Here is an 8889-nt window from a genome sequence, read left to right as displayed (position 1 = left end):
CTGTGCCCTTGGACAGCCATCTAAATTTCAGTTCCTTCACCTGCAAAATGCTTTTAAAAGAGCTTGATTACAAGATCAGATTTACAGGTTTAAAAACACGTGTGTTTGATGTTATTGTGGGACACACGAGAAAGAGCATGAAACTACAGTGGTCCAGGCATTTCCAGTTAGGGTGGAAATGATGAGAGGTTAGATGGAAAAGAGGGACGACTTCAAAGTGGAGAGATGGAAGTGGGTACTGGTAGTCTTAATTAGGCCTTAAATAGCATTTTTTTGTATTCTATCCATTTCCTTTCCACTTTTGAAGTATTTGGGAACACTTCTGTAAATATTGTATTAGAATGTGTTTAAAACAGAAGAGATTTCTCCTGCAGCTCTATTACTTCTTTATTTCCCTCTCTTCTTTGGACCAAGCTCTTTTGTGGAACCTGCTTCCTTGAATTTAATCACTTAGAAAAGGGAATTTGAGGAGGTTAGTACAGAAACAAAGGAAGTCCCTGTGCTTCTCCTCTGGTATACTTAACACTCATGTTTGGGGATAATCTGGATTATGTTTTGAATAATTACTTGTACAAAATTACTGGTTTGGAGCCTCTATGTTAAAACAGAAGACCAAGTCACTCTTCAGCAACTTGGTACAGACTGAGGCTGATTTGTTATTGAGTAATGTCAAGGTACTGGGAATATCATTTGGATAGTCTAAACACATACACTCACACACACACAACAGACTTGTAGGTCTTAGCAAATAAAAATCACAATTCATGATATTTGAAAAATGAAAAATAATTTCTTGTGAATAATTCTTTTGTTAGTTTCAAAAGTATAGACTTTCAATAGAAAATATATAGCAATATCATTATTAATAGAGCTTAGACTTAGGGTCTTTAAAATATCAAACTTTTACCCCTTTTATTGATTTCTAGTACACTGTACTTGACAGCTGGTCATCTAGGTTTTTTTTTTTTTTTAACACAATTTCAAATGTAAAAAACTTTTTATGTTTATAGCATCCAGGTTCAATTTAAGAATGTTCTGAATTTTTTTTTAAATCCTTATTTTAAGTTGAACTATGCCTTCCTTTAGTCCAGTTTCTTGCTATCTTAAGAATAATTCTATATTGCCATTTAAGAAATGCCATTGCTAGTCAAAAATAGAGATCTTTCAATGTATTTTTAACACAGTTGCTTCCAGAATTAGTAGTATTCTTGTCTACCACATTTGATGTGCCTTCTCAATTTTTATCCTAGGATGTTCTTTTCTTGCTATAAAATACTTCTGAGGGATCTCCCACCCATATCAAGATTTCTCCAGATCACAGACTATTTCTTATTAGTGTAGTTCTAATGCCTAACACAGTGTTTGCCATCTAATAAGCATGCAAAAACTATTTTTTCAGGTAAGTGAGTGTCTACAATCTATTGAATGTTGATCATTTTTATGTTCAAATAGAGAATTCAAGCACCATTATGACATTATCACTCCATTTTCAAGGAATTTTAAAATAAGCATTCAGAGTTCAAATGAAATAAGTGCTATGGAAAAGGTTGAACAAAGTCCAACCAGTCTTCAGAGAATGAAGAGATTATGTCCTATAAGTTTTCTTGGCAAAACTTTACAGTTTTCTCCCTTGCAAGGTTCTCGAGGAATAGTTATGATTTCAACATATGGAAATACCATGAGAGAGAGCATGGAAGGTGGACACAGAGATGAGAGACAAGGTACAGAACCAGAAAAAGATCCCTCGTTTGGAAATGACAGTGACTTCTGACTGACACACAGGCCTTGGTGGGTTCCCCCCTCATTCTATCACATAAGATCCCACTCTTTTGTCCAGTCATATTTCCACAAGTCTGTCCATGCTTCATCACTCCTGAGCATAAAAATAGTTCGCCCTGGGTCTTGGGGGTCTTCATTGTGAAGACTTTCATGTAACATAAAAATAGGATCAGATAAGTTTGAAATGCTTTTCTCTTGTATTAGCCATGAGCCTTTATCTTGGGCAGGAAGAGGATTATCCCCCCTTTTCCTCTCCTACACCAGTAATTATCTCACTGGGTGAGAGAGCACAGGAGCAGTAAGCCCAACACTGCTTTTCTCCCATCACAGAACATCCATTCTAATCCTGCCTATTTCTAAACCATAAGTCTCTAAGGGATATAATGTCAGAAGTCTTATCCTGAAGGAAAAATATATGTTTGGATTCCATGTTTGAGTTCCACTTTCTTAATAATAATTGTATAAATAATAACAAGTGATACACCTAGAATTCCAGGAAAACTGAACAATAAATGATTTAGTGTACTGAGTTGCTACCCAAACCATGTAAGGAAGGAAATGAGATGGATCTATGGGAAGAGATGTTCTCTCAAAAATGCTCTTCTGGATTAAAATGTAAATTTTAGATTTTGACTTTGGCTTCTCTGGATTCTTTACTAGAATATAAAGTTTTCTAAAGTGTTAAAATTTTCTTCTAAGGTTGGGAAAGAAGATTGTGAGCAAGGATGGAATAGTCACAGTAACATTGCTGGCACAAATTTACCCCAAATCTACAAATATGTAATACCTATTCTTAACACTCTGGTGAAATGAGAAAAGAAAAAATGAAAAGATCTTCAAGTAACTTGCTATGGCTTTCTAATTGGTCTTTTTCTTTTTCTTTATCCTTCTCTAGGTGTTCTTTTTTGCTCTAGAATTATTCTCCCAAAACATACACAATAATAATTCCCTATTCCACTCTCATTGCCTGTAATTCCAATCTCTTAAACACAGTTTACAAAGCTCTTCAGTATGTGGCTTCTTTCTGCCTTTTAACCTCATCTCCTTCAGTGTTCCTTCTTGCATCTTTATCAACACAGAAAACTATTATCACAGCATCTTGCCTTTGGACAGAAGCTTCTTCCATTTTAAGTCTGATGAGCTCCTCCTGTTCTTCCCTCAAACACCAGCCAAAGTGATTGATTGCCAAGATATCACATATACTAAAATTAGAACAGAGAGAAAATTAACCTGGCCTCCAAGCAAGGGTGACATGCAAATTTGTGAAGCAGTTCATTTCTTTTTTTTTTTTTACTGTATGATTTCACTTAATGGGGTACCTGGAGTAGTCAAATTCATAGAGACAGAAATTAGGATGATGGCTGCCAGGGGTTGGGAGAAGGAAGAATAAGCAGTCATTGTTTCATAGGGACAGAGTTTCAAGTTTTCAAGATAAGGAGAGTTCTGTAGGGGTGGCAATGGTAACACAATTATGTGAGTGTATTTAATGTCACTGAAATGTTCATCAAAAATGGTCAAGAAGGTAAATTTCATGTAATGTATATTCTACCAACAATTAAAAAAAGAAAAAAAGAAAAGAATGAAGAACAGCTATGAGCAAGTCTGTACTCCCAGCTACTCAGAAGAATAAAGAAAGAATACTGAAGTTGGAGGCCAACCTGGGCAACATAATGAAACTCTGTTTCAAAAATTAAAAAACAAAAACAAACAAAAAGTTAGAATTCCATGGATCCTTTCCTCAATAGCCATTCCTATATCCAAAGTGAACTAGATATTTTCATTATTTAATCAATAGGATGAAATAGCCACACCCTAAGAGTTTGCTGTACACTATAACCTTGAATTCATTGTTACTTAATATTCACCAAATACTTGGTTGGACAACATACATTTGCAAAGATTTGCCTGAGTGAAATATAGTCCATGTGTTCCTAAGGATACAAAAAAAAAAAAAAAAAAAAAATCCATCCTCACAATAACCTTCACAAGTTGAAAACAGCACATCTGGACCATATGGTGTGTTCTCTTGTAAAACTGCTTTTATTGAATGTAATTTGGCATTATGTCATCATTGGCCCATGCTAACAGCCACTATAAAAAATAGCCCTATGAAATCCACTTAATGTTATGGATATCACTGAGGATGCTGCGTTGTTCTCTTTTTAACTATCTATGATGAAAAACTCTGGTTTCAGCACTACCAAATAGGTTCATTTTCCTTTTCTTGGGAGGTAATATGAATATGTTATTGATTATATTCTCATTTTTGCCTAATTTCCAGAAAGCTTAGAGGCCAAATGCTTGTTTTAGCATTTTTAGACCTTTAATTATATATCCTTGTTTTAGTTGCTGTTGACTTCAAATTACTTATCCAAACTTATTTTCTTCAGAATTTAGTTTTTAATTTTGTCTTTTATTTCATATAGTGAGTCACTTTGAGTCTATTCTTCAATAAATGAGGAATAAATGAATAATTAACTAATAAATGTATCCTTTCCTCTAAGTTCTTACTAAATATTGTTTATGTTCCTAATACTGCTTTTGTCTTTACTTATTTGTCTTTGCAGGTGTACCATTGACATTGGTCAATAAGATTTTTTAATGTATGATTCCTGTCTTATTAATATTACTGTTTTACCTCAACATTATAAACACTATCTGTGCTAAACCCAAGGCCAACATCTTTCTAAATGGAGAAAAATTGAAAGCATTCCCTCTAAAAATGGGAATAAGACAAGGATACCTTCTTTCACCACTTTTATTCAACATTGACCTTGAAACACTAGCCAGAGCAATTAGGCAGAAGAAAGAAATTAAAGGGATAAAAATAGGAAAAGTAAAACCCAGTGTATCTCTATTTGCAGATGACATGATTCTATATTTAGAAGATCCAAAAAACTTCTACCAGAAATATTCTAGAACTAATAAGTGAATTCAACAAAGTAGCAGGTTATAAAATCAACACCTATAAATCAAATACATTCCTATACATCAGTGATGAATCCACCAAAAGAGAAATTAGGAAACAACCTCATTCATTGTAGCCTCAAAAAAATAAGATTTTTGGTAATCATTCTAACAAAAGAGATGAAAGACCTCTACAATGAAAACTATAGAACACTAAAGAAAGAAATTGAAGAAGACCTTAGAAGATGGAAAACCCTCCCATGCTCTTCGATAGGCAGAATTAATATTGTCAAAATGGCCATACTACCAAAAGTGTTTGACAAATTTAATGCAATTCCTATTGAAATCCCAATGACATTCTTCATAGGACTAGAAAAAGCAAACACGAAATTCATGTGGAAAAGTAAGAGACCCAAATAGCCAAAGCAATCCTTAGCAAGAAGTGTGAATCAGGAAGCATCACAATACCAGACCTCAAACTATACTACAGAGTTAAGTAATAAACACAGCATGGTATTGGCACCAAAATAAACATGTAGACCAATGGTACAGAATAGAAGACACAGACAAACCCACATAAATACAGTTGTCTCCTATTAGACAAAGGCACCAAAAACATTCACTGGAGAAAAGAAATCCTCTTCAACAAATGATGCTGGGAAAAATGGAAAGCCAGGTGTAACAAAATGAAATTAAACCTTTATATCTCACCCTGCACAAAACTCAACTCAAAGTGGATCATTAAGGATCCTGTGCCTACTGGAAGAAAAAGTAGGCCCAAATCTTCACCATGTTGGCTTAGGATCTGACAGCCTTATCAAGATCCCTAAAGTGCAAGAAGTTAAGTCAAAAATCAAAAAGTGGGATGGATTCAAACTAAAAAGCTTCTTCTCAGTAAAAGAAACAATCAATAATGTGAAGAAAGAGCCTACAGATTGGGAGAAAATCTTTACCTCAGATAAAGCATTAATCTCAAAAGAACTCAAAACACTTAGCACCAAAAAAAAAAAAAAAAACCTCAAATAATCCAATCAATAAATGGGCTAAGGAACTGAACAGACACTTCACAGAAGATATACAATTTATCAACAAATATGTGAAAAATATCCAACATCTCTAGCAATTAAAGAAATGGAAATCAAAACTAAGATTTCATCTCACTATAATCAGAATGTCAATTATCAAGAATACAAGCAACAATAAATGTTAGTGAGGATGTGGGAAAAAGGTACACTCATACATCGCTGGTGGGAATGCAAAATGGTGCAACCATTATGGACAGCAGTTTGGGGATTACTCAGAAAACTTAGAATGGAACCACCATTTGACCCAACTATCCCACTCCTTGGTTTATACTCAAAGGACTTAAAATCAGCATACTACAGTAAAGCAGCCACATCAATGTTTACAGCAGCTCAACTCACAATAGCCAGACTATGGAACCAACCTAGATGCCCTTCAACAGATGAATGGGTAAAGAAACTATGGTATGTATACACAATGGAATATTACTCATCCTTAAAAATGAAATTCTGGCATTTTCTGGTAAATGGATGGAACTGGAGAACATCATGCAAAGTGAAATAAGCCAGTCCCAAAGAACCAAAGGTAAAATGTTTTATCTGATATGCAGATGCTAATTCACAATAAGCGGGAAGGAAAAGAATAGATGTATTTTGACCTAGACAGAGAGAGTGAAGGGAAGGGAGGGGACATGTGGGTCACAATGATAGTAGAATGAATAGGACATTATTACTCTTTGTGCATATATGATTACATAACCTGTATAACTCTACAATATGTACAACCAGACCAATGAGAAGTTATACTCCATTTATGTGTGATATGCCAAAATGTATTCCACTGTCAAGTATAACTAATTAGAACAAATAAAAAATTTTTTAAAAATATCACTATGTATCTCAGCACAGTTAGAAAGCCTGGCTAATACTATGTGTACAAATAATTTATCAGATTGAATTGATGTCTAAATAAGAAATAAGATGTGCAATAACTTTGGAAAAAGTTGTCAATAGCATGTCAACATTTTGTAGGCATAGTACAACCTTGGGTTATTTGTAGTAAAGATAAAATCTCTGATCAATCGTGGAAAGAATTTTCAACCTGTTATGGTTTAGATATGAAGTGTCCCCCAGGGGCCCATATTATTGAAAACTTAGTCCCCAAAGCAGCAGTGTTAGAGATGGGGATTTGGGGGAGTGTTTGGATTATGAGGGCCCTGACTTCATCAATGAATTTGACGGTGTTATGGGGAGACAGTGGGGACTATAGATGGTGGCCCCTGGTTGGAAGAAGCAGGTCACCTGGGGCTTATCCTGGAAGGGTATGTCTTACCTACAGCTCATTATCTACATCTGCTTTTCGGCTGCCGTAAGGTGAGCGTTTTCCTCCACCACATCCCTCAATCATGATGCTCTGCCTTGCCTCATTTCCAAAGATTGGAGCCAGTTGACCATGGACTACAACCATGAGCCAAAACTAATCTTTTCTCATCTAAGTTGTTTTTCTCAGGTATTTATCAAAGCTGTGAAAATCAGACATGTGAAGTCTTGAGAATACTCCTGTTTATTCTGTCTCTTGCAGCTGTTACTCAATCTTCTATTAAATTTAGCTCCTTCTCTCTCCAAGTGTGTTCATGTAGGAGACCATAGGCATATACAATAAAAACATGTAGAAGGCAAACATCTCTCTTTCCACGTGTAACACATATGAACAAATAATGATTATAAATATATACTCACTACACATATATATACTTACATGCATATTATACATATATAATACACATACTGGAGATACACAAAACATTTGTTTATGTATATGGTAGTTATGTTTTAGGTGAGCATAAGATTTTATGTGTGTGAATATATATAATTCATGTATATGTGTGCAAACATAATGGGGTTATACAAGTTCATAGAGATATTTATAATACTATAAGTATTACTAACTTTATTTACTAAAATAAAATTATTTGGCTCATAGGAGGCCAATAGAAGTAGGGTATTATTATTAAGTTCCTATCAGAGCATTCATTCAGTCTACTACTGGAATTCCTTCTTTATAAATCTATGTCCCTTTTAATAAAATCACTATGACAGTACCATCCTTGACTTAGGTGACAGGGGTCCATGACCCAGGATACATGTTTCCGTGAGCCCCAAATATCTCAAACACAAAGTTGTTAAATTTACTAAGGAACACATGAGCACTTAGTCACTAGTATGGATACCCTGAACATTAGCAGTGTTGCCTGTCATCCCAACAGTGAATAAAGACATAAACCATTCATGTCCCTTGTTCATACTTCCTGTCTGGTGTCCTGAAAACAATGATGGTTGCACTTTAATGTTGTGACATGTAGGCTGTGCACTGCCTGTATCAGAAGAAAATGATCTTCTAAATCAAATTGGGCAGAGGTCTATAGGGAAGAGCAAAGACAAAATTATTAACTATCAAGTTCTTATTATACAGCATGAATGCAATAGAATTTTGCAAAAAATCATTCCTCTGTAGTGCCAAGATTCTCTGTTCTTGCTTTTCTTTGTGTTCTGCTTTGTGGTTCTAGAGAGATGATATTCATGACAGTCTCACACAGTAGTAGCTGAAGTATATTTTGAAATATTAAGAAATTTTACTGTATGTAATACTAGACATAACATGCATGGAGCATGTTACTAAATCTTTACATTAGCAATAAAAAAAGATATTCAACACTAGAAAAAAAATAATAAAATTATTTTACTGATTTTTTTCCATGGCCCAACATTCTTTTGTTTTATGACTTTTCTAGTCTAATTTGCTCCTAGTAGTGTTCATTCTTTGACCTCCATAGTAAACTCTTTCCTGTAAACACTTTTTAGCTTACTCTACCATCTCTCCCTGATCAATTTTATTCCTACAAATCCTTTATCTACAAAATTCCAACCCATTTCTTGCTAAGCACCAAGCTCACATCCAACTTCCCCACAGGCATCTTTTCAATACTATTATCACTATTTCTTCTACTGAATTCATTAAGGTTATGCCTTGATACTCCCAAGGAATTGCTCCTTCTCCTAAATACCTTCCATTCATGATTGCCATTTCCACTTTCCTGCCCCACCCCAAGCTAGAGGTTGAGGGTGACTATTGTCCTGTATCCTTTCTTATTACTCTTCTCAATAACCAGTCTGTCTCCAT

At 34.8% G+C, this 8889-nt stretch overlaps 1 non-coding gene across 1 annotated transcript; it reads left to right on the top strand.

Annotated features, from left to right (window-relative positions):
* The first annotated feature begins 2953 nt into the window (after window positions 1-2953).
* LOC124987727 (U6 spliceosomal RNA) lies at window positions 2954-3061 on the top strand. The gene has a single exon (XR_007109245.1). It is a non-coding gene; the product is annotated as a U6 spliceosomal RNA (small nuclear RNA).
* The last annotated feature ends 5828 nt before the right edge of the window (window positions 3062-8889 follow it).

Source organism: Sciurus carolinensis, chromosome 6 (assembly GCF_902686445.1).
Source record: "Sciurus carolinensis chromosome 6, mSciCar1.2, whole genome shotgun sequence".
NCBI lineage: Eukaryota > Metazoa > Chordata > Mammalia > Rodentia > Sciuridae > Sciurus > Sciurus carolinensis.
Note: the sequence above shows the minus strand (reverse complement) of the source record. Positions and strands in the feature narration are given on the sequence as shown.